At 46.4% G+C, this 23,792-nt stretch overlaps 12 non-coding genes across 12 annotated transcripts; all 12 read left to right on the plus strand.

Moving 5' to 3' along the window:
- The first annotated feature begins 525 nt into the window (after positions 1–525).
- On the plus strand, positions 526–716 carry LOC142689112 (U2 spliceosomal RNA). Its single transcript, XR_012858120.1, has one exon. It is a non-coding gene; the product is annotated as a U2 spliceosomal RNA (small nuclear RNA).
- Positions 717–7,005: 6,289 nt separating this feature from the next.
- On the plus strand, positions 7,006–7,193 carry LOC142689156 (U2 spliceosomal RNA). Its single transcript, XR_012858148.1, has one exon. It is a non-coding gene; the product is annotated as a U2 spliceosomal RNA (small nuclear RNA).
- Positions 7,194–8,539: 1,346 nt separating this feature from the next.
- Positions 8,540–8,730, plus strand: LOC142689124 (U2 spliceosomal RNA). Its single transcript, XR_012858131.1, has one exon. It is a non-coding gene; the product is annotated as a U2 spliceosomal RNA (small nuclear RNA).
- Positions 8,731–10,074: 1,344 nt separating this feature from the next.
- Positions 10,075–10,265, plus strand: LOC142689136 (U2 spliceosomal RNA). Its single transcript, XR_012858140.1, has one exon. It is a non-coding gene; the product is annotated as a U2 spliceosomal RNA (small nuclear RNA).
- Positions 10,266–11,609: 1,344 nt separating this feature from the next.
- Positions 11,610–11,800, plus strand: LOC142689148 (U2 spliceosomal RNA). The gene has a single exon (XR_012858146.1). It is a non-coding gene; the product is annotated as a U2 spliceosomal RNA (small nuclear RNA).
- Positions 11,801–13,144: 1,344 nt separating this feature from the next.
- On the plus strand, positions 13,145–13,335 carry LOC142689162 (U2 spliceosomal RNA). Its single transcript, XR_012858152.1, has one exon. It is a non-coding gene; the product is annotated as a U2 spliceosomal RNA (small nuclear RNA).
- A 1,342-nt stretch (positions 13,336–14,677) lies between these two features.
- On the plus strand, positions 14,678–14,868 carry LOC142689174 (U2 spliceosomal RNA). Its single transcript, XR_012858156.1, has one exon. It is a non-coding gene; the product is annotated as a U2 spliceosomal RNA (small nuclear RNA).
- A 1,344-nt stretch (positions 14,869–16,212) lies between these two features.
- On the plus strand, positions 16,213–16,403 carry LOC142689186 (U2 spliceosomal RNA). The gene has a single exon (XR_012858164.1). It is a non-coding gene; the product is annotated as a U2 spliceosomal RNA (small nuclear RNA).
- Positions 16,404–17,751: 1,348 nt separating this feature from the next.
- LOC142689198 (U2 spliceosomal RNA) lies at positions 17,752–17,942 on the plus strand. Its single transcript, XR_012858175.1, has one exon. It is a non-coding gene; the product is annotated as a U2 spliceosomal RNA (small nuclear RNA).
- Positions 17,943–19,270: 1,328 nt separating this feature from the next.
- On the plus strand, positions 19,271–19,461 carry LOC142689210 (U2 spliceosomal RNA). The gene has a single exon (XR_012858185.1). It is a non-coding gene; the product is annotated as a U2 spliceosomal RNA (small nuclear RNA).
- Positions 19,462–20,813: 1,352 nt separating this feature from the next.
- On the plus strand, positions 20,814–21,004 carry LOC142689222 (U2 spliceosomal RNA). Its single transcript, XR_012858193.1, has one exon. It is a non-coding gene; the product is annotated as a U2 spliceosomal RNA (small nuclear RNA).
- A 1,338-nt stretch (positions 21,005–22,342) lies between these two features.
- On the plus strand, positions 22,343–22,533 carry LOC142689234 (U2 spliceosomal RNA). Its single transcript, XR_012858195.1, has one exon. It is a non-coding gene; the product is annotated as a U2 spliceosomal RNA (small nuclear RNA).
- Positions 22,534–23,792: the final 1,259 nt, after the last annotated feature.

Raw genomic sequence — 23,792 nt, forward strand, 5'->3', positions numbered from 1 at the left:
CACCGTCTTATATAAAGTTCAGACGGAACTTTGCACGTGTCATAGTGGAGCCCTCAGGATTCCAGAGCCAGCTTTCTGACATCATAATGGGGCCTGCCTCAGAGATAGATAAAAGCCTGGGCCCAGGCAGTGTTGGTCAGTGCTGCTCAGCAGGCAGCACTGGACTGGACTGGACTGGATTACAGCTGATACAAGGTGTGAAGGAACAAGGGGTGGCTGTGGGCATGCACTTGCTGCCGCTGCCAGTGTTTATCTGCATGGCAGGAGGGCATTTGGGCGTTGCCAGGAAGGCGTTTTTATGTAGATTCCTCCTCTTTCAGCACTGCATTGTGGTGCAAGCAAAAGAAGCAAATCCTGTGTAGCTTCCTCTCCGGCCTTTATTCACCTCCCTCCCGCTTAGTAGCTGTAAATGTGTGTGAGCCTGCAGGGCCCCATGGAATTGCCTAGGAGTAGGCTGAATCAATCGCTGCAAGGGGTGAACAGCAGTATGGGACAGGCTCGGGCAAGGCAAGGGCCGCTCGGGTTATCGCTTCTCGGCCTTTTGGCTAAGATCAAGTGTAGTATCTGTTCTTATCAGTTTAATATCTGATACGTCCCCTATCTGGGGACCATATATTAAATGGATTTTTAGAACAGGGAGATGGAAATAGAGCTTGCTCTGTCCACTCCACGCATTGACCTGGTATTGCAGTATTTCCAGGACCGGTGCACCCTTCCCTTATGTGTTGACTAAAATCAGATTCCAAAAGTGCTATTTGTGTTTGCTATTGTTTTTGTCTTTCTGATGGGATCTCCCCTTTTAATCCCATTATTTCAACACCTGTTGGACAATGCATTTGTACAGTCATGTGTGATAATGAGCTCATTTATTAAATGCAATTAATTAATACATTGCCACCTCTTGTTGTGTGTGTGTGTGTGTGTGTGTGTGTGTGTGTGTGTGTGTGTGTGTGTGTGTGTGTGTGTGTGTGTGTGTGTGTCTTCTGTGTTTCTGTGTTTCCGGCATTTCACATTGGAACAGCTCATTCACCTTCCTTGTCTTCTCTCCGCCCTCCCTTTTAGGTAGGTTAAAGAGCTGCACCTGAGCCAGCCACTGATTGATTGATGCAGCACCACAGTCAAATAGTGGAGTGGAGTAGGGGGAACAGCAAACAGCCATTAAAGCAGCCCGCCCGCCACAATGGACCTACCTGTGTACACTAGATGGATGTGATGGAATGTACTGTCGTCCCTACATTTCCAAGAAGAAGTAAGAATTGCAGTTGCAACAAACCCTTGCTTGCCTACAAAGAGAGCAGCAATTTGGATTTGTTACTATGTTACCTGGAAGAATAACAAACTGTGCAAGGATGGAGGTTGTAGGAGCAAAGAGAAGTTGTCTGTAAAGTTGGTGGATGCCTATTTTCCATTTTGCAGTCCCTTGTCTCCCTCTTGTGGCCTCCTGGAGGCAAATAAATGTGCAAAAAAAAGACAGCCTGGCGGCCGGCTGTTGCAGTGTTGCCCTCTCAGGCAACACTGAGTGACTGACTGAGCCGCACCGTCTTATATAAAGTTCAGACGGAACTTTGCACGTGTCATAGTGGAGCCCTCAGGATTCCAGAGCCAGCTTTCTGACATCATAATGGGGCCTGCCTCAGAGATAGATAAAAGCCTGGGCCCAGGCAGTGTTGGTCAGTGCTGCTCAGCAGGCAGCACTGGACTGGACTGGACTGGATTACAGCTGATACAAGGTGTGAAGGAACAAGGGGTGGCTGTGGGCATGCACTTGCTGCCGCTGCCAGTGTTTATCTGCATGGCAGGAGGGCATTTGGGCGTTGCCAGGAAGGCGTTTTTATGTAGATTCCTCCTCTTTCAGCACTGCATTGTGGTGCAAGCAAAAGAAGCAAATCCTGTGTAGCTTCCTCTCCGGCCTTTATTCACCTCCCTCCCGCTTAGTAGCTGTAAATGTGTGTGAGCCTGCAGGGCCCCATGGAATTGCCTAGGAGTAGGCTGAATCAATCGCTGCAAGGGGTGAACAGCAGTATGGGACAGGCTCGGGCAAGGCAAGGGCCGCTCGGGTTATCGCTTCTCGGCCTTTTGGCTAAGCTCAAGTGGCTAACCAGAGGCGTCCAGTGCTGAACTCTCGGCCCTGCAGCATCGCCCTTTGGGGCTTAAGCTGCTTGTTGCTATAGGGAGACAGCCAGTGGCAGGAAGGCGATCGACATGGGCGTTATTGTACGTCACGCTAAGGCCGGGGAAACCCGGGTCAAGTACGGCATTCGGATCGAAGTTGATGTTGGATCAGAGAAGACCCTGGACCTACGACACCTGGTGAACAACATCTTGTTTGGAATTCTGAAAGTGGAGCGGAAGAAAATCCTTTGTCTTCAGGAGCATAAGGTTGGTCATTTTACCTTGATATTGACGGATTTACCTGCCTGCCATACTTTCCATTACAATTTGATGCAAAATGTGAACAATCCTGAGCTTGGAGGACTTACTTTTATCCTGCTGTATGATGAAGGAGAAGTCTTCCTGGTTGTTTTTCTCTACAATGCACATGTACCTTTGCAAGATATCACGGCATTCCTGTCTAGACATTGTGCATATGTTAAGTTTGAGAATAAAATCTTGAACACTGAAATGATCTGGAATGGGAAATACAAATTTCGGGTCCGGTTTCGGCAAGATATTGAGGAACCAGGAGGCTTCCATTTCCCTCCATCGAACTTCTCCATTGGAAGAGACAGGGGATATCTGTTTTTTCCCAGGTGTCCTCCCTTCTGCAGGAATTGTAAAGTTTTTGGCCACACAAGGGAAGGATGTCAAAATTCAGGGAAGTGTTCCAGATGTAACCAGGAGGGTCACAAAGCAAAAGAATGTGTCAACCGCATTGTTTGTAATCTCTGCGAGGTGGAAGGGCATACATTCAAAGACTGCCCTCTGCGGAAGAAGTCATATGCAGAGGCAGCCAGGAGCCAAGTGGCTGAGATGATAGCGAGAACTGGACGGTTGGGCGAGGAGGTACCCGCTGACTATCTGGCTTCTTTAAGCACATCTCCAGTAGAAGTACGTGTGGAGGAAGGGGCAGGCATGGAGGTAGCCCCGGTCGAGGAGGATCTTCCTCACCCATCCGATGCCCAGACTGGGCTACAGGGTGAGGGAGAAATTGAGGGCGACGTCCCCGTGACTCCTCCTGTTTCTTGGAGTCTGGATGAAGTGTTTCTGGAAGGAGTTGGAGGTCAAGGGGATTTTACCACTGTAGGCACCCGACCTGCAGACGAAATTCTGGATATGGGGGCTAAGAGAGCCAGGCTGGCCGCGTCACCCCCTGTAACCCCTGGAAGGGAGGAGGAATACCCCTCATCAGTGATTTCGTTTGATGAGCCTTTTCTAGAAGATCAAGGGACCAGTTTCTTCACATTAGGTTGCCAGCCTCCAGAAGGCAAAGGCTGAAGTGCAAATGGACAACCTGCGGTTATCTGGCTATGAAAATTAAAATATGGCATCCAAACCTACATTTGATGTCGTATCCTTAAATGTACGACTGATTCAATCTAAGCCCAGGAGGGCTGCAGTTCTGGATTTTTTAAAAAATTTAGGAGCTGATGTATATTGTTTGCAAGAATGCGGTATTAGGGAACCTGTGCCAGAACAGGAATGGCCATATGGCCAATGTATATGGTCTGGTTCTTCTATAAATAAAAATGATGGGGTAGGAATATTGCTAGGGAATAGGAATTTAAAATTAGAAAGTTATATTGTGGTGGAAGTGGGGAGGTGTATTTTGGCAGAGATAAATGTCAGAGGGTGGAGGGTAAGGGTAATTAATATATATGGAGCAACAAAAAAAGAAGAGAGGTTAGAGCTCCTAGAGAAGTTGTCCTTTTTTTTGCCAGGGAGAATTCCTACGATTTGGGTTGGGGACTTTAACTGTGTGACGGAAGGGGAAAAAATGGATGTATCTGGTAAAAAGTTGTACCAATTAATCAAAGATTTTTCTTTTATAGATGCTGCTGAGGTTCATTTGGGAAAGCCACCACCCGACACTTATAGGTCTGATAGAGGAGGGGTAACATCAAGGATAGATCGGGTGCTTTTCTCAAAAAATGTGGGGTGCATGAGTTTGCGGCAGCGCGATGTGACCTTTTCTGACCATGTGTGTATGTGTGCAACTTTTGAAGGGGATGTTCGTTTAGTGCGTGGTGCAGGGGTATGGAAGTTAAATGTAAGTTTATTAGAGGATGAAAGAATTGTGAAGGCTTTTATATATGCGTATAAAGGATGGAAATCGCGGCAGGAATCTTTTGGGAATGTGTTGGAGTGGTGGGATTGGATGAAGAATGAATGTAAAAGATTCTTTAAAAAATGGGGCTATAAAAAAGCAGCTATGCTAAGAAACCAATATAATGAGTTGAATGTTAGAATAGAATGGTTGAGAAAACTTGGCGAGCTTGGTGTGGATGTCAGTGATTTGATGAGGGACGCAAGGAATGAAAGTAGGCTTTTATTAGAGGAAAAAGGGAAAAAAATTATATATAGATCAAAAGTTGAAAACTTAGACAAAGATGAAAAATGTACAAGATTTTTTTTCAAAAAAATATGTGGTAAAAAGGATGATATGGATGAATTATTGAATGATAGGGGTGAGTGTGTTTCTGGAAAGGATGTGATGAGTGAAGTTGAAGGTTTTTATACCCAGTTGTATGGAGAGAAGTGGTATGATAAGGATTTGATGAATGAGGTTTTGAATGGGTTGGAAAATAAACTTGGAGAGGAAGATTGTGAGTCTCTGTGTGGTGATATTACCATGGATGAAGTGAGAAATGTGGTGATGAGTGCAAGTAAAAATAAAACACCTGGGAAGGATGGGATCCCAATTGAATTATATGTGAGGATGTGGGATATAATTGGTGGGGATTTGCTTGAGGTATGTCAGTATATGTGGAAGCATGGTGTGTTGAGCAAATCTATGAAAGAAGGTGTGGTTGTGCTGATATATAAAAAAGGTGAGAAGAAAAATTTGGCAAATTGGAGGCCAATTACTTTGTTGGATTCTGACTATAAGTGTTTTAGTAAAGTATTGGCCAATAGGATGCGTGAGGTTGTTGCTGAAGTGGTGAATGAAGATCAAGTGTGTGCAGTGCCTGGTAGAAGTATGACTGATAATTTGTTGTTACTAAGGGATATGATTGGGGACTGTATGGATAGAAAGCAGAAATGTATGGTCCTATCTGTGGATTTTGAAAAGGCATTTGATAGGGTGTCGCATGAGTTTATGTTTAGTGTGCTGTGTAAAATGGGTTTTCCGAGAAAGTTTGTGTATGCAGTGAAAGGTTTGTATGGGAACGTAACAAGTGAGTTTCTCGTAAATGGGTTTCTGAGTGGAAAAGTGGGGATAAGGTCAGGTGTCAGGCAGGGTTGTCCTATGTCCCCTGTCCTGTTCATTAGTGTGATTGAAGTGTTGTTGTGTATGGTTAGAAGGGAAAAATTTATGAGGGGGTTATTAATTCCTGGGAGTAATGGTAAGTCTCTGAAAGTATTGGGTTATATGGACGATGTGGTGATTGTTAGTGAAAGAGAGGCGGAGATAAATAGAGCGAGATTGTTGTTGAGGTTGTTTTGTAGTGCGTCTGCGTTTAAAGTGAATTGGGGTAAATGTAGCTTTAAGTGTTTTGGTGATAGGAGTGTGAGAATGGATGGGGTTAATTGTGAGATGGGTGCTATTAAAATATTGGGTGTGCAATTTAATGAGGATTTGAGAGGGAATGAAAGTTGGGATGAATGTGGTATGAGAATAGAACGAAAACTGAACTTTTGGAGACTGAGAAGTTTGACACTGACGGGAAAAATTTTGATAGTTAAATCTGTTGTGTTACCAATTTTACTTTTTTGTGCAGTTGTTTTCCCTTTTGCTACTCACAAAATTAAGAAGACGGAAAAGATGATTTTTACATTTTTTTGGGGGAGTAGAATGGAAAAATTGAAGAGAGAGTATGTGTATAAGATGTGTGTGAATGGTGGTTTGGATTTTCCAAATGTTGAGGTATTTTTGGCTTTGAATTATATCAAAGTGGTGTCTGTGTTAGTGCAGAGGAATAATAAGACTGGTTTCATGATTAGATACTTGGCTGGTTGGATGTTGTATGGTCTGAATTGGGTAAAGAGAGATGCAAGTGTGCCTGTGGCTTTCAAGTGTCCAGTGTGGTATATGAGGATTGAGGTTTTTGTGAGGAAAAATGACTTGCTTGCTGTGCCAATGAGTGAGTTTAAAAATAAGAATGCGGTGATGAAGAGAATACGTGCGAATGAAATTCCATGTGAAATTGCAGGTTTGAGGTCTAATGAAGTGCAGAGTGTATGGAGTAAATTGAAGGTGAGTGGTATGTCAAACAGACAGCGTGATATTGTATGGATGTCGCTGCATAATATCCTACCTGTTAGGCAAGTGCAGAAAAGAAGGGATCTTATTAGGTCTGAGGTTTGCCCGAGGAATGGATGTGGAGCAAGTGAGAGTGTGAGACATATGTTGTGGGATTGTGACTATTCGTATGAAGTATGGAAAGGGGTGGGTGGTTTGTGTAAAGAACTAGCGGGGGTAAAATTTGTTAATTGGAAAGTAGCAATGTTTGGAATGGGTGCAAGTAGTCGTATGAAAGATAGAATTATGTGGTTAATTATGGCATGTGTGATGGAAAGTTTGTGGGATGTGAGAAACTTGTTAGTGTTTAAAAGGAAATTAGTGCCTGTAAATGAGTGTATTAGGATGATTTTGTCTAGACTTTACGTCATGTATTTGTGGGATAGACAGCGTGGTGGTGGCCTAGATTCAGAGGGGATATGGAAGTTCAAAAAATGGAAATTCCTGATACGATGTAGGTAATATTGTTCTGTTTTTTTTTTGTGATTGTTTATGTAAATTGAAGAAAAAATAAAGAACAAACCAGAATGATGATAAGTTTGAAGCAACGTGGATTTGATTTTCAAGTTTTGAGAAACATTATAAGTTGCTTATAACTAACTGAAATGGTTTTAAAAAAAAAAAAAAAAAAAAAAAAAAATCTGTTCTTATCAGTTTAATATCTGATACGTCCCCTATCTGGGGACCATATATTAAATGGATTTTTAGAACAGGGAGATGGAAATAGAGCTTGCTCTGTCCACTCCACGCATTGACCTGGTATTGCAGTATTTCCAGGACCGGTGCACCCTTCCCTTATGTGTTGACTAAAATCAGATTCCAAAAGTGCTATTTGTGTTTGCTATTGTTTTTGTCTTTCTGATGGGATCTCCCCTTTTAATCCCATTATTTCAACACCTGTTGGACAATGCATTTGTACAGTCATGTGTGATAATGAGCTCATTTATTAAATGCAATTAATTAATACATTGCCACCTCTTGTTGTGTGTGTGTGTGTGTGTGTGTGTGTGTGTGTGTGTGTGTGTGTGTGTGTGTGTGTGTGTGTGTGTGTGTGTGTGTCTTCTGTGTTTCTGTGTTTCCGGCATTTCACATTGGAACAGCTCATTCACCTTCCTTGTCTTCTCTCCGCCCTCCCTTTTAGGTAGGTTAAAGAGCTGCACCTGAGCCAGCCACTGATTGATTGATGCAGCACCACAGTCAAATAGTGGAGTGGAGTAGGGGGAACAGCAAACAGCCATTAAAGCAGCCCGCCCGCCACAATGGACCTACCTGTGTACACTAGATGGATGTGATGGAATGTACTGTCGTCCCTACATTTCCAAGAAGAAGTAAGAATTGCAGTTGCAACAAACCCTTGCTTGCCTACAAAGAGAGCAGCAATTTGGATTTGTTACTATGTTACCTGGAAGAATAACAAACTGTGCAAGGATGGAGGTTGTAGGAGCAAAGAGAAGTTGTCTGTAAAGTTGGTGGATGCCTATTTTCCATTTTGCAGTCCCTTGTCTCCCTCTTGTGGCCTCCTGGAGGCAAATAAATGTGCAAAAAAAAGACAGCCTGGCGGCCGGCTGTTGCAGTGTTGCCCTCTCAGGCAACACTGAGTGACTGACTGAGCCGCACCGTCTTATATAAAGTTCAGACGGAACTTTGCACGTGTCATAGTGGAGCCCTCAGGATTCCAGAGCCAGCTTTCTGACATCATAATGGGGCCTGCCTCAGAGATAGATAAAAGCCTGGGCCCAGGCAGTGTTGGTCAGTGCTGCTCAGCAGGCAGCACTGGACTGGACTGGACTGGATTACAGCTGATACAAGGTGTGAAGGAACAAGGGGTGGCTGTGGGCATGCACTTGCTGCCGCTGCCAGTGTTTATCTGCATGGCAGGAGGGCATTTGGGCGTTGCCAGGAAGGCGTTTTTATGTAGATTCCTCCTCTTTCAGCACTGCATTGTGGTGCAAGCAAAAGAAGCAAATCCTGTGTAGCTTCCTCTCCGGCCTTTATTCACCTCCCTCCCGCTTAGTAGCTGTAAATGTGTGTGAGCCTGCAGGGCCCCATGGAATTGCCTAGGAGTAGGCTGAATCAATCGCTGCAAGGGGTGAACAGCAGTATGGGACAGGCTCGGGCAAGGCAAGGGCCGCTCGGGTTATCGCTTCTCGGCCTTTTGGCTAAGATCAAGTGTAGTATCTGTTCTTATCAGTTTAATATCTGATACGTCCCCTATCTGGGGACCATATATTAAATGGATTTTTAGAACAGGGAGATGGAAATAGAGCTTGCTCTGTCCACTCCACGCATTGACCTGGTATTGCAGTATTTCCAGGACCGGTGCACCCTTCCCTTATGTGTTGACTAAAATCAGATTCCAAAAGTGCTATTTGTGTTTGCTATTGTTTTTGTCTTTCTGATGGGATCTCCCCTTTTAATCCCATTATTTCAACACCTGTTGGACAATGCATTTGTACAGTCATGTGTGATAATGAGCTCATTTATTAAATGCAATTAATTAATACATTGCCACCTCTTGTTGTGTGTGTGTGTGTGTGTGTGTGTGTGTGTGTGTGTGTGTGTGTGTGTGTGTGTGTGTGTGTGTGTGTGTGTGTCTTCTGTGTTTCTGTGTTTCCGGCATTTCACATTGGAACAGCTCATTCACCTTCCTTGTCTTCTCTCCGCCCTCCCTTTTAGGTAGGTTAAAGAGCTGCACCTGAGCCAGCCACTGATTGATTGATGCAGCACCACAGTCAAATAGTGGAGTGGAGTAGGGGGAACAGCAAACAGCCATTAAAGCAGCCCGCCCGCCACAATGGACCTACCTGTGTACACTAGATGGATGTGATGGAATGTACTGTCGTCCCTACATTTCCAAGAAGAAGTAAGAATTGCAGTTGCAACAAACCCTTGCTTGCCTACAAAGAGAGCAGCAATTTGGATTTGTTACTATGTTACCTGGAAGAATAACAAACTGTGCAAGGATGGAGGTTGTAGGAGCAAAGAGAAGTTGTCTGTAAAGTTGGTGGATGCCTATTTTCCATTTTGCAGTCCCTTGTCTCCCTCTTGTGGCCTCCTGGAGGCAAATAAATGTGCAAAAAAAAGACAGCCTGGCGGCCGGCTGTTGCAGTGTTGCCCTCTCAGGCAACACTGAGTGACTGACTGAGCCGCACCGTCTTATATAAAGTTCAGACGGAACTTTGCACGTGTCATAGTGGAGCCCTCAGGATTCCAGAGCCAGCTTTCTGACATCATAATGGGGCCTGCCTCAGAGATAGATAAAAGCCTGGGCCCAGGCAGTGTTGGTCAGTGCTGCTCAGCAGGCAGCACTGGACTGGACTGGACTGGATTACAGCTGATACAAGGTGTGAAGGAACAAGGGGTGGCTGTGGGCATGCACTTGCTGCCGCTGCCAGTGTTTATCTGCATGGCAGGAGGGCATTTGGGCGTTGCCAGGAAGGCGTTTTTATGTAGATTCCTCCTCTTTCAGCACTGCATTGTGGTGCAAGCAAAAGAAGCAAATCCTGTGTAGCTTCCTCTCCGGCCTTTATTCACCTCCCTCCCGCTTAGTAGCTGTAAATGTGTGTGAGCCTGCAGGGCCCCATGGAATTGCCTAGGAGTAGGCTGAATCAATCGCTGCAAGGGGTGAACAGCAGTATGGGACAGGCTCGGGCAAGGCAAGGGCCGCTCGGGTTATCGCTTCTCGGCCTTTTGGCTAAGATCAAGTGTAGTATCTGTTCTTATCAGTTTAATATCTGATACGTCCCCTATCTGGGGACCATATATTAAATGGATTTTTAGAACAGGGAGATGGAAATAGAGCTTGCTCTGTCCACTCCACGCATTGACCTGGTATTGCAGTATTTCCAGGACCGGTGCACCCTTCCCTTATGTGTTGACTAAAATCAGATTCCAAAAGTGCTATTTGTGTTTGCTATTGTTTTTGTCTTTCTGATGGGATCTCCCCTTTTAATCCCATTATTTCAACACCTGTTGGACAATGCATTTGTACAGTCATGTGTGATAATGAGCTCATTTATTAAATGCAATTAATTAATACATTGCCACCTCTTGTTGTGTGTGTGTGTGTGTGTGTGTGTGTGTGTGTGTGTGTGTGTGTGTGTGTGTGTGTGTGTGTGTGTGTGTGTGTCTTCTGTGTTTCTGTGTTTCCGGCATTTCACATTGGAACAGCTCATTCACCTTCCTTGTCTTCTCTCCGCCCTCCCTTTTAGGTAGGTTAAAGAGCTGCACCTGAGCCAGCCACTGATTGATTGATGCAGCACCACAGTCAAATAGTGGAGTGGAGTAGGGGGAACAGCAAACAGCCATTAAAGCAGCCCGCCCGCCACAATGGACCTACCTGTGTACACTAGATGGATGTGATGGAATGTACTGTCGTCCCTACATTTCCAAGAAGAAGTAAGAATTGCAGTTGCAACAAACCCTTGCTTGCCTACAAAGAGAGCAGCAATTTGGATTTGTTACTATGTTACCTGGAAGAATAACAAACTGTGCAAGGATGGAGGTTGTAGGAGCAAAGAGAAGTTGTCTGTAAAGTTGGTGGATGCCTATTTTCCATTTTGCAGTCCCTTGTCTCCCTCTTGTGGCCTCCTGGAGGCAAATAAATGTGCAAAAAAAAGACAGCCTGGCGGCCGGCTGTTGCAGTGTTGCCCTCTCAGGCAACACTGAGTGACTGACTGAGCCGCACCGTCTTATATAAAGTTCAGACGGAACTTTGCACGTGTCATAGTGGAGCCCTCAGGATTCCAGAGCCAGCTTTCTGACATCATAATGGGGCCTGCCTCAGAGATAGATAAAAGCCTGGGCCCAGGCAGTGTTGGTCAGTGCTGCTCAGCAGGCAGCACTGGACTGGACTGGACTGGATTACAGCTGATACAAGGTGTGAAGGAACAAGGGGTGGCTGTGGGCATGCACTTGCTGCCGCTGCCAGTGTTTATCTGCATGGCAGGAGGGCATTTGGGCGTTGCCAGGAAGGCGTTTTTATGTAGATTCCTCCTCTTTCAGCACTGCATTGTGGTGCAAGCAAAAGAAGCAAATCCTGTGTAGCTTCCTCTCCGGCCTTTATTCACCTCCCTCCCGCTTAGTAGCTGTAAATGTGTGTGAGCCTGCAGGGCCCCATGGAATTGCCTAGGAGTAGGCTGAATCAATCGCTGCAAGGGGTGAACAGCAGTATGGGACAGGCTCGGGCAAGGCAAGGGCCGCTCGGGTTATCGCTTCTCGGCCTTTTGGCTAAGATCAAGTGTAGTATCTGTTCTTATCAGTTTAATATCTGATACGTCCCCTATCTGGGGACCATATATTAAATGGATTTTTAGAACAGGGAGATGGAAATAGAGCTTGCTCTGTCCACTCCACGCATTGACCTGGTATTGCAGTATTTCCAGGACCGGTGCACCCTTCCCTTATGTGTTGACTAAAATCAGATTCCAAAAGTGCTATTTGTGTTTGCTATTGTTTTTGTCTTTCTGATGGGATCTCCCCTTTTAATCCCATTATTTCAACACCTGTTGGACAATGCATTTGTACAGTCATGTGTGATAATGAGCTCATTTATTAAATGCAATTAATTAATACATTGCCACCTCTTGTTGTGTGTGTGTGTGTGTGTGTGTGTGTGTGTGTGTGTGTGTGTGTGTGTGTGTGTGTGTGTGTGTGTGTGTGTGTCTTCTGTGTTTCTGTGTTTCCGGCATTTCACATTGGAACAGCTCATTCACCTTCCTTGTCTTCTCTCCGCCCTCCCTTTTAGGTAGGTTAAAGAGCTGCACCTGAGCCAGCCACTGATTGATTGATGCAGCACCACAGTCAAATAGTGGAGTGGAGTAGGGGGAACAGCAAACAGCCATTAAAGCAGCCCGCCCGCCACAATGGACCTACCTGTGTACACTAGATGGATGTGATGGAATGTACTGTCGTCCCTACATTTCCAAGAAGAAGTAAGAATTGCAGTTGCAACAAACCCTTGCTTGCCTACAAAGAGAGCAGCAATTTGGATTTGTTACTATGTTACCTGGAAGAATAACAAACTGTGCAAGGATGGAGGTTGTAGGAGCAAAGAGAAGTTGTCTGTAAAGTTGGTGGATGCCTATTTTCCATTTTGCAGTCCCTTGTCTCCCTCTTGTGGCCTCCTGGAGGCAAATAAATGTGCAAAAAAAAGACAGCCTGGCGGCCGGCTGTTGCAGTGTTGCCCTCTCAGGCAACACTGAGTGACTGACTGAGCCGCACCGTCTTATATAAAGTTCAGACGGAACTTTGCACGTGTCATAGTGGAGCCCTCAGGATTCCAGAGCCAGCTTTCTGACATCATAATGGGGCCTGCCTCAGAGATAGATAAAAGCCTGGGCCCAGGCAGTGTTGGTCAGTGCTGCTCAGCAGGCAGCACTGGACTGGACTGGACTGGATTACAGCTGATACAAGGTGTGAAGGAACAAGGGGTGGCTGTGGGCATGCACTTGCTGCCGCTGCCAGTGTTTATCTGCATGGCAGGAGGGCATTTGGGCGTTGCCAGGAAGGCGTTTTTATGTAGATTCCTCCTCTTTCAGCACTGCATTGTGGTGCAAGCAAAAGAAGCAAATCCTGTGTAGCTTCCTCTCCGGCCTTTATTCACCTCCCTCCCGCTTAGTAGCTGTAAATGTGTGTGAGCCTGCAGGGCCCCATGGAATTGCCTAGGAGTAGGCTGAATCAATCGCTGCAAGGGGTGAACAGCAGTATGGGACAGGCTCGGGCAAGGCAAGGGCCGCTCGGGTTATCGCTTCTCGGCCTTTTGGCTAAGATCAAGTGTAGTATCTGTTCTTATCAGTTTAATATCTGATACGTCCCCTATCTGGGGACCATATATTAAATGGATTTTTAGAACAGGGAGATGGAAATAGAGCTTGCTCTGTCCACTCCACGCATTGACCTGGTATTGCAGTATTTCCAGGACCGGTGCACCCTTCCCTTATGTGTTGACTAAAATCAGATTCCAAAAGTGCTATTTGTGTTTGCTATTGTTTTTGTCTTTCTGATGGGATCTCCCCTTTTAATCCCATTATTTCAACACCTGTTGGACAATGCATTTGTACAGTCATGTGTGATAATGAGCTCATTTATTAAATGCAATTAATTAATACATTGCCACCTCTTGTTGTGTGTGTGTGTGTGTGTGTGTGTGTGTGTGTGTGTGTGTGTGTGTGTGTGTGTGTGTGTGTGTGTGTGTGTCTTCTGTGTTTCTGTGTTTCCGGCATTTCACATTGGAACAGCTCATTCACCTTCCTTGTCTTCTCTCCGCCCTCCCTTTTAGGTAGGTTAAAGAGCTGCACCTGAGCCAGCCACTGATTGATTGATGCAGCACCACAGTCAAATAGTGGAGTGGAGTAGGGGGAACAGCAAACAGCCATTAAAGCAGCCCGCCCGCCACAATGGACCTACCTGTGTACACTAGATGGATGTGATGGAATGTACTGTCGTCCCTACATTTCCAAGAAGAAGTAAGAATTGCAGTTGCAACAAACCCTTGCTTGCCTACAAAGAGAGCAGCAATTTGGATTTGTTACTATGTTACCTGGAAGAATAACAAACTGTGCAAGGATGGAGGTTGTAGGAGCAAAGAGAAGTTGTCTGTAAAGTTGGTGGATGCCTATTTTCCATTTTGCAGTCCCTTGTCTCCCTCTTGTGGCCTCCTGGAGGCAAATAAATGTGCAAAAAAAAGACAGCCTGGCGGCCGGCTGTTGCAGTGTTGCCCTCTCAGGCAACACTGAGTGACTGACTGAGCCGCACCGTCTTATATAAAGTTCAGACGGAACTTTGCACGTGTCATAGTGGAGCCCTCAGGATTCCAGAGCCAGCTTTCTGACATCATAATGGGGCCTGCCTCAGAGATAGATAAAAGCCTGGGCCCAGGCAGTGTTGGTCAGTGCTGCTCAGCAGGCAGCACTGGACTGGACTGGACTGGATTACAGCTGATACAAGGTGTGAAGGAACAAGGGGTGGCTGTGGGCATGCACTTGCTGCCGCTGCCAGTGTTTATCTGCATGGCAGGAGGGCATTTGGGCGTTGCCAGGAAGGCGTTTTTATGTAGATTCCTCCTCTTTCAGCACTGCATTGTGGTGCAAGCAAAAGAAGCAAATCCTGTGTAGCTTCCTCTCCGGCCTTTATTCACCTCCCTCCCGCTTAGTAGCTGTAAATGTGTGTGAGCCTGCAGGGCCCCATGGAATTGCCTAGGAGTAGGCTGAATCAATCGCTGCAAGGGGTGAACAGCAGTATGGGACAGGCTCGGGCAAGGCAAGGGCCGCTCGGGTTATCGCTTCTCGGCCTTTTGGCTAAGATCAAGTGTAGTATCTGTTCTTATCAGTTTAATATCTGATACGTCCCCTATCTGGGGACCATATATTAAATGGATTTTTAGAACAGGGAGATGGAAATAGAGCTTGCTCTGTCCACTCCACGCATTGACCTGGTATTGCAGTATTTCCAGGACCGGTGCACCCTTCCCTTATGTGTTGACTAAAATCAGATTCCAAAAGTGCTATTTGTGTTTGCTATTGTTTTTGTCTTTCTGATGGGATCTCCCCTTTTAATCCCATTATTTCAACACCTGTTGGACAATGCATTTGTACAGTCATGTGTGATAATGAGCTCATTTATTAAATGCAATTAATTAATACATTGCCACCTCTTGTTGTGTGTGTGTGTGTGTGTGTGTGTGTGTGTGTGTGTCTGTGTGTGTGTGTGTGTGTGTGTGTGTGTGTGTGTGTCTTCTGTGTTTCTGTGTTTCCGGCATTTCACATTGGAACAGCTCATTCACCTTCCTTGTCTTCTCTCCGCCCTCCCTTTTAGGTAGGTTAAAGAGCTGCACCTGAGCCAGCCACTGATTGATTGATGCAGCACCACAGTCAAATAGTGGAGTGGAGTAGGGGGAACAGCAAACAGCCATTAAAGCAGCCCGCCCGCCACAATGGACCTACCTGTGTACACTAGATGGATGTGATGGAATGTACTGTCGTCCCTACATTTCCAAGAAGAAGTAAGAATTGCAGTTGCAACAAACCCTTGCTTGCCTACAAAGAGAGCAGCAATTTGGATTTGTTACTATGTTACCTGGAAGAATAACAAACTGTGCAAGGATGGAGGTTGTAGGAGCAAAGAGAAGTTGTCTGTAAAGTTGGTGGATGCCTATTTTCCATTTTGCAGTCCCTTGTCTCCCTCTTGTGGCCTCCTGGAGGCAAATAAATGTGCAAAAAAAAGACAGCCTGGCGGCCGGCTGTTGCAGTGTTGCCCTCTCAGGCAACACTGAGTGACTGACTGAGCCGCACCGTCTTATATAAAGTTCAGACGGAACTTTGCACGTGTCATAGTGGAGCCCTCAGGATTCCAGAGCCAGCTTTCTGACATCATAATGGGGCCTGCCTCAGAGATAGATAAAAGCCTGGGCCCAGGCAGTGTTGGTCAGTGCTGCTCAGCAGGCAGCACTGGACTGGACTGGACTGGATTACAGCTGATACAAGGTGTGAAGGAACAAGGGGTGGCTGTGGGCATGCACTTGCTGCCGCTGCCAGTGTTTATCTGCATGGCAGGAGGGCATTTGGGCGTTGCCAGGAAGGCGTTTTTATGTAGATTCCTCCTCTTTCAGCACTGCATTGTGGTGCAAGCAAAAGAAGCAAATCCTGTGTAGCTTCCTCTCCGGCCTTTATTCACCTCCCTCCCGCTTAGTAGCTGTAAATGTGTGTGAGCCTGCAGGGCCCCATGGAATTGCCTAGGAGTAGGCTGAATCAATCGCTGCAAGGGGTGAACAGCAGTATGGGACAGGCTCGGGCAAGGCAAGGGCCGCTCGGGTTATCGCTTCTCGGCCTTTTGGCTAAGATCAAGTGTAGTATCTGTTCTTATCAGTTTAATATCTGATACGTCCCCTATCTGGGGACCATATATTAAATGGATTTTTAGAACAGGGAGATGGAAATAGAGCTTGCTCTGTCCACTCCACGCATTGACCTGGTATTGCAGTATTTCCAGGACCGGTGCACCCTTCCCTTATGTGTTGACTAAAATCAGATTCCAAAAGTGCTATTTGTGTTTGCTATTGTTTTTGTCTTTCTGATGGGATCTCCCCTTTTAATCCCATTATTTCAACACCTGTTGGACAATGCATTTGTACAGTCATGTGTGATAATGAGCTCATTTATTAAATGCAATTAATTAATACATTGCCACCTCTTGTTGTGTGTGTGTGTGTGTGTGTGTGTGTGTGTGTGTGTGTGTGTGTGTGTGTGTGTGTGTGTGTGTGTGTGTGTGTCTTCTGTGTTTCTGTGTTTCCGGCATTTCACATTGGAACAGCTCATTCACCTTCCTTGTCTTCTCTCCGCCCTCCCTTTTAGGTAGGTTAAAGAGCTGCACCTGAGCCAGCCACTGATTGATTGATGCAGCACCACAGTCAAATAGTGGAGTGGAGTAGGGGGAACAGCAAACAGCCATTAAAGCAGCCCGCCCGCCACAATGGACCTACCTGTGTACACTAGATGGATGTGATGGAATGTACTGTCGTCCCTACATTTCCAAGAAGAAGTAAGAATTGCAGTTGCAACAAACCCTTGCTTGCCTACAAAGAGAGCAGCAATTTGGATTTGTTACTATGTTACCTGGAAGAATAACAAACTGTGCAAGGATGGAGGTTGTAGGAGCAAAGAGAAGTTGTCTGTAAAGTTGGTGGATGCCTATTTTCCATTTTGCAGTCCCTTGTCTCCCTCTTGTGGCCTCCTGGAGGCAAATAAATGTGCAAAAAAAAGACAGCCTGGCGGCCGGCTGTTGCAGTGTTGCCCTCTCAGGCAACACTGAGTGACTGACTGAGCCGCACCGTCTTATATAAAGTTCAGACGGAACTTTGCACGTGTCATAGTGGAGCCCTCAGGATTCCAGAGCCAGCTTTCTGACATCATAATGGGGCCTGCCTCAGAGATAGATAAAAGCCTGGGCCCAGGCAGTGTTGGTCAGTGCTGCTCAGCAGGCAGCACTGGACTGGACTGGACTGGATTACAGCTGATACAAGGTGTGAAGGAACAAGGGGTGGCTGTGGGCATGCACTTGCTGCCGCTGCCAGTGTTTATCTGCATGGCAGGAGGGCATTTGGGCGTTGCCAGGAAGGCGTTTTTATGTAGATTCCTCCTCTTTCAGCACTGCATTGTGGTGCAAGCAAAAGAAGCAAATCCTGTGTAGCTTCCTCTCCGGCCTTTATTCACCTCCCTCCCGCCCGCTTAGTAGCTGTAAATGTGTGTGAGCCTGCAGGGCCCCATGGAATTGCCTAGGAGTAGGCTGAATCAATCGCTGCAAGGGGTGAACAGCAGTATGGGACAGGCTCGGGCAAGGCAAGGGCCGCTCGGGTTATCGCTTCTCGGCCTTTTGGCTAAGATCAAGTGTAGTATCTGTTCTTATCAGTTTAATATCTGATACGTCCCCTATCTGGGGACCATATATTAAATGGATTTTTAGAACAGGGAGATGGAAATAGAGCTTGCTCTGTCCACTCCACGCATTGACCTGGTATTGCAGTATTTCCAGGACCGGTGCACCCTTCCCTTATGTGTTGACTAAAATCAGATTCCAAAAGTGCTATTTGTGTTTGCTATTGTTTTTGTCTTTCTGATGGGATCTCCCCTTTTAATCCCATTATTTCAACACCTGTTGGACAATGCATTTGTACAGTCATGTGTGATAATGAGCTCATTTATTAAATGCAATTAATTAATACATTGCCACCTCTTGTTGTGTGTGTGTGTGTGTGTGTGTGTGTGTGTGTGTGTGTGTGTGTGTGTGTGTGTGTGTCTTCTGTGTTTCTGTGTTTCCGGCATTTCACATTGGAACAGCTCATTCACCTTCCTTGTCTTCTCTCCGCCCTCCCTTTTAGGTAGGTTAAAGAGCTGCACCTGAGCCAGCCACTGATTGATTGATGCAGCACCACAGTCAAATAGTGGAGTGGAGTAGGGGGAACAGCAAACAGCCATTAAAGCAGCCCGCCCGCCACAATGGACCTACCTGTGTACACTAGATGGATGTGATGGAATGTACTGTCGTCCCTACATTTCCAAGAAGAAGTAAGAATTGCAGTTGCAACAAACCCTTGCTTGCCTACAAAGAGAGCAGCAATTTGGATTTGTTACTATGTTACCTGGAAGAATAACAAACTGTGCAAGGATGGAGGTTGTAGGAGCAAAGAGAAGTTGTCTGTAAAGTTGGTGGATGCCTATTTTCCATTTTGCAGTCCCTTGTCTCCCTCTTGTGGCCTCCTGGAGGCAAATAAATGTGCAAAAAAAAGACAGCCTGGCGGCCGGCTGTTGCAGTGTTGCCCTCTCAGGCAACACTGAGTGACTGACTGAGCCGCACCGTCTTATATAAAGTTCAGACGGAACTTTGCACGTGTCATAGTGGAGCCCTCAGGATTCCAGAGCCAGCTTTCTGACATCATAATGGGGCCTGCCTCAGAGATAGATAAAAGCCTGGGCCCAGGCAGTGTTGGTCAGTGCTGCTCAGCAGGCAGCACTGGACTGGACTGGACTGGATTACAGCTGATACAAGGTGTGAAGGAACAAGGGGTGGCTGTGGGCATGCACTTGCTGCCGCTGCCAGTGTTTATCTGCATGGCAGGAGGGCATTTGGGCGTTGCCAGGAAGGCGTTTTTATGTAGATTCCTCCTCTTTCAGCACTGCATTGTGGTGCAAGCAAAAGAAGCAAATCCTGTGTAGCTTCCTCTCCGGCCTTTATTCACCTCCCTCCCGCTTAGTAGCTGTAAATGTGTGTGAGCCTGCAGGGCCCCATGGAATTGCCTAGGAGTAGGCTGAATCAATCGCTGCAAGGGGTGAACAGCAGTATGGGACAGGCTCGGGCAAGGCAAGGGCCGCTCGGGTTATCGCTTCTCGGCCTTTTGGCTAAGATCAAGTGTAGTATCTGTTCTTATCAGTTTAATATCTGATACGTCCCCTATCTGGGGACCATATATTAAATGGATTTTTAGAACAGGGAGATGGAAATAGAGCTTGCTCTGTCCACTCCACGCATTGACCTGGTATTGCAGTATTTCCAGGACCGGTGCACCCTTCCCTTATGTGTTGACTAAAATCAGATTCCAAAAGTGCTATTTGTGTTTGCTATTGTTTTTGTCTTTCTGATGGGATCTCCCCTTTTAATCCCATTATTTCAACACCTGTTGGACAATGCATTTGTACAGTCATGTGTGATAATGAGCTCATTTATTAAATGCAATTAATTAATACATTGCCACCTCTTGTTGTGTGTGTGTGTGTGTGTGTGTGTGTGTGTGTGTGTGTGTGTGTGTGTGTGTGTGTGTGTGTGTGTGTGTGTGTGTGTGTGTCTTCTGTGTTTCTGTGTTTCCGGCATTTCACATTGGAACAGCTCATTCACCTTCCTTGTCTTCTCTCCGCCCTCCCTTTTAGGTAGGTTAAAGAGCTGCACCTGAGCCAGCCACTGATTGATTGATGCAGCACCACAGTCAAATAGTGGAGTGGAGTAGGGGGAACAGCAAACAGCCATTAAAGCAGCCCGCCCGCCACAATGGACCTACCTGTGTACACTAGATGGATGTGATGGAATGTACTGTCGTCCCTACATTTCCAAGAAGAAGTAAGAATTGCAGTTGCAACAAACCCTTGCTTGCCTACAAAGAGAGCAGCAATTTGGATTTGTTACTATGTTACCTGGAAGAATAACAAACTGTGCAAGGATGGAGGTTGTAGGAGCAAAGAGAAGTTGTCTGTAAAGTTGGTGGATGCCTATTTTCCATTTTGCAGTCCCTTGTCTCCCTCTTGTGGCCTCCTGGAGGCAAATAAATGTGCAAAAAAAAGACAGCCTGGCGGCCGGCTGTTGCAGTGTTGCCCTCTCAGGCAACACTGAGTGACTGACTGAGCCGCACCGTCTTATATAAAGTTCAGACGGAACTTTGCACGTGTCATAGTGGAGCCCTCAGGATTCCAGAGCCAGCTTTCTGACATCATAATGGGGCCTGCCTCAGAGATAGATAAAAGCCTGGGCCCAGGCAGTGTTGGTCAGTGCTGCTCAGCAGGCAGCACTGGACTGGACTGGACTGGATTACAGCTGATACAAGGTGTGAAGGAACAAGGGGTGGCTGTGGGCATGCACTTGCTGCCGCTGCCAGTGTTTATCTGCATGGCAGGAGGGCATTTGGGCGTTGCCAGGAAGGCGTTTTTATGTAGATTCCTCCTCTTTCAGCACTGCATTGTGGTGCAAGCAAAAGAAGCAAATCCTGTGTAGCTTCCTCTCCGGCCTTTATTCACCTCCCTCCCGCTTAGTAGCTGTAAATGTGTGTGAGCCTGCAGGGCCCCATGGAATTGCCTAGGAGTAGGCTGAATCAATCGCTGCAAGGGGTGAACAGCAGTATGGGACAGGCTCGGGCAAGGCAAGGGCCGCTCGGGTTATCGCTTCTCGGCCTTTTGGCTAAGATCAAGTGTAGTATCTGTTCTTATCAGTTTAATATCTGATACGTCCCCTATCTGGGGACCATATATTAAATGGATTTTTAGAACAGGGAGATGGAAATAGAGCTTGCTCTGTCCACTCCACGCATTGACCTGGTATTGCAGTATTTCCAGGACCGGTGCACCCTTCCCTTATGTGTTGACTAAAATCAGATTCCAAAAGTGCTATTTGTGTTTGCTATTGTTTTTGTCTTTCTGATGGGATCTCCCCTTTTAATCCCATTATTTCAACACCTGTTGGACAATGCATTTGTACAGTCATGTGTGATAATGAGCTCATTTATTAAATGCAATTAATTAATACATTGCCACCTCTTGTTGTGTGTGTGTGTGTGTGTGTGTGTGTGTGTGTGTGTGTGTGTGTGTGTGTGTGTGTGTGTGTGTGTGTCTTCTGTGTTTCTGTGTTTCCGGCATTTCACATTGGAACAGCTCATTCACCTTCCTTGTCTTCTCTCCGCCCTCCCTTTTAGGTAGGTTAAAGAGCTGCACCTGAGCCAGCCACTGATTGATTGATGCAGCACCACAGTCAAATAGTGGAGTGGAGTAGGGGGAACAGCAAACAGCCATTAAAGCAGCCCGCCCGCCACAATGGACCTACCTGTGTACACTAGATGGATGTGATGGAATGTACTGTCGTCCCTACATTTCCAAGAAGAAGTAAGAATTGCAGTTGCAACAAACCCTTGCTTGCCTACAAAGAGAGCAGCAATTTGGATTTGTTACTATGTTACCTGGAAGAATAACAAACTGTGCAAGGATGGAGGTTGTAGGAGCAAAGAGAAGTTGTCTGTAAAGTTGGTGGATGCCTATTTTCCATTTTGCAGTCCCTTGTCTCCCTCTTGTGGCCTCCTGGAGGCAAATAAATGTGCAAAAAAAAGACAGCCTGGCGGCCGGCTGTTGCAGTGTTGCCCTCTCAGGCAACACTGAGTGACTGACTGAGCCGCACCGTCTTATATAAAGTTCAGACGGAACTTTGCACGTGTCATAGTGGAGCCCTCAGGATTCCAGAGCCAGCTTTCTGACATCATAATGGGGCCTGCCTCAGAGATAGATAAAAGCCTGGGCCCAGGCAGTGTTGGTCAGTGCTGCTCAGCAGGCAGCACTGGACTGGACTGGACTGGATTACAGCTGATACAAGGTGTGAAGGAACAAGGGGTGGCTGTGGGCATGCACTTGCTGCCGCTGCCAGTGTTTATCTGCATGGCAGGAGGGCATTTGGGCGTTGCCAGGAAGGCGTTTTTATGTAGATTCCTCCTCTTTCAGCACTGCATTGTGGTGCAAGCAAAAGAAGCAAATCCTGTGTAGCTTCCTCTCCGGCCTTTATTCACCTCCCTCCCGCTTAGTAGCTGTAAATGTGTGTGAGCCTGCAGGGCCCCATGGAATTGCCTAGGAGTAGGCTGAATCAATCGCTGCAAGGGGTGAACAGCAGTATGGGACAGGCTCGGGCAAGGCAAGGGCCGCTCGGGTTATCGCTTCTCGGCCTTTTGGCTAAGATCAAGTGTAGTATCTGTTCTTATCAGTTTAATATCTGATACGTCCCCTATCTGGGGACCATATATTAAATGGATTTTTAGAACAGGGAGATGGAAATAGAGCTTGCTCTGTCCACTCCACGCATTGACCTGGTATTGCAGTATTTCCAGGACCGGTGCACCCTTCCCTTATGTGTTGACTAAAATCAGATTCCAAAAGTGCTATTTGTGTTTGCTATTGTTTTTGTCTTTCTGATGGGATCTCCCCTTTTAATCCCATTATTTCAACACCTGTTGGACAATGCATTTGTACAGTCATGTGTGATAATGAGCTCATTTATTAAATGCAATTAATTAATACATTGCCACCTCTTGTTGTGTGTGTGTGTGTGTGTGTGTGTGTGTGTGTGTGTGTGTGTGTGTGTGTGTGTGTGTGTGTGTGTGTGTGTGTCTTCTGTGTTTCTGTGTTTCCGGCATTTCACATTGGAACAGCTCATTCACCTTCCTTGTCTTCTCTCCGCCCTCCCTTTTAGGTAGGTTAAAGAGCTGCACCTGAGCCAGCCACTGATTGATTGATGCAGCACCACAGTCAAATAGTGGAGTGGAGTAGGGGGAACAGCAAACAGCCATTAAAGCAGCCCGCCCGCCACAATGGACCTACCTGTGTACACTAGATGGATGTGATGGAATGTACTGTCGTCCCTACATTTCCAAGAAGAAGTAAGAATTGCAGTTGCAACAAACCCTTGCTTGCCTACAAAGAGAGCAGCAATTTGGATTTGTTACTATGTTACCTGGAAGAATAACAAACTGTGCAAGGATGGAGGTTGTAGGAGCAAAGAGAAGTTGTCTGTAAAGTTGGTGGATGCCTATTTTCCATTTTGCAGTCCCTTGTCTCCCTCTTGTGGCCTCCTGGAGGCAAATAAATGTGCAAAAAAAAGACAGCCTGGCGGCCGGCTGTTGCAGTGTTGCCCTCTCAGGCAACACTGAGTGACTGACTGAGCCGCACCGTCTTATATAAAGTTCAGACGGAACTTTGCACGTGTCATAGTGGAGCCCTCAGGATTCCAGAGCCAGCTTTCTGACATCATAATGGGGCCTGCCTCAGAGATAGATAAAAGCCTGGGCCCAGGCAGTGTTGGTCAGTGCTGCTCAGCAGGCAGCACTGGACTGGACTGGACTGGATTACAGCTGATACAAGGTGTGAAGGAACAAGGGGTGGCTGTGGGCATGCACTTGCTGCCGCTGCCAGTGTTTATCTGCATGGCAGGAGGGCATTTGGGCGTTGCCAGGAAGGCGTTTTTATGTAGATTCCTCCTCTTTCAGCACTGCATTGTGGTGCAAGCAAAAGAAGCAAATCCTGTGTAGCTTCCTCTCCGGCCTTTATTCACCTCCCTCCCGCTTAGTAGCTGTAAATGTGTGTGAGCCTGCAGGGCCCCATGGAAT

This window comes from Rhinoderma darwinii, assembly GCF_050947455.1.
Source record: "Rhinoderma darwinii isolate aRhiDar2 chromosome 5 unlocalized genomic scaffold, aRhiDar2.hap1 SUPER_5_unloc_28, whole genome shotgun sequence".
NCBI classification, from domain to species: domain Eukaryota; kingdom Metazoa; phylum Chordata; class Amphibia; order Anura; family Rhinodermatidae; genus Rhinoderma; species Rhinoderma darwinii.